A 1222-nucleotide genomic window follows, 5' to 3' on the forward strand; every position below is an offset into this window, starting at 1 on the left:
CGCCTAGACAATACGTGGAAGGTGGCCCCCGTACGTATGCGATGTCCATTGCTCGAACGACTGTCAACCGGCCTCTGTAGCATGTCGCAGATATGGAACGCGGTGCACCATGCCATCACGGTGTGTGAGGAGAGACGACTAGGTCCGAATACATCAACAGACAGCTCATGCTGATCGCCATCCACGGCGTCCGTTCCTCCCACACGTCTCTATGGCGTACCACACTGCAATCCAGCTCTCATAGGGAGACGACACGTAGCTGCGTGCACAATATTTGCACTGTATGGTCCGCCGTTTTTGGGCGCAGTCGTTGTGCGGTCACACATGTGCCACGATGTATCATTCAGTACATAAGGACGAATGTGCAGTACAGATTGTGGTTCACGCGTACGACATCAGCGGACAGTTGACACAGGCCGCACCACAACGTAGCCTGAGTACGTCGCATGCGAAGGGCATTGAACATGCAAACTTCTCACCAACCAGCTTGCGAAGGCAGGGGGCAAGGTGGGGACGTGGGGAGGGGCGGCATGTACGTCCTGCTGCCATCCACATTACAGTGTACAGCAGGAGCATGTGGAAAGTGAGCAAGACTTGCAAGGTGTTTAACATGAAGCGATACACAGGGGTGCGGGCAGTGCGAGTAGCGAACTATATTGCGAGGGTTGCGGGTGGGCAACACTACAGTAATTGAACGAGTCGTATAACAATTACAGAGCAGGTTTAGGCGACAACGTGGGTTACGTTAAGGCGACAACATGGGTTAGGTTAAGGCACAACATGGGTTAGGTTAAGGCACAACATGGGTTAGGTTAAGGCACAACATGGGTTAGGTTAAGGCACAACATGGGTTAGGTTAAGGCACAACATGGGTTAGGTTAAGGCACAACATGGGTTAGGTTAAGGCACAACATGGGTTAGGTTGAGGCACAACATGGGTTAGGTTAAGGCACAACATGGGTTAGGTTGAGGCACAACATGGGTTAGGTTGAGGCACAACATGGGTTAGGTTGAGGCACAACATGGGTTAGGTTAAGGTACAACATGGGTTAGGTTAAGGTACAACATGGGTTAGGTTAAGGTACAACATGGGTTAGGTTAAGGTACAACATGGGTTAGGTTAAGGTACAACATGGGTTAGGTTAAGGTACAACATAGGTTAGGTTAAGGTACAACATAGGTTAGGTTAAGGTACAACATAGGTTAGGTTAAGGTACAACAT

Source organism: Schistocerca piceifrons, unplaced genomic scaffold, assembly GCF_021461385.2.
Source record: "Schistocerca piceifrons isolate TAMUIC-IGC-003096 unplaced genomic scaffold, iqSchPice1.1 HiC_scaffold_948, whole genome shotgun sequence".
Lineage (NCBI taxonomy): Eukaryota > Metazoa > Arthropoda > Insecta > Orthoptera > Acrididae > Schistocerca > Schistocerca piceifrons.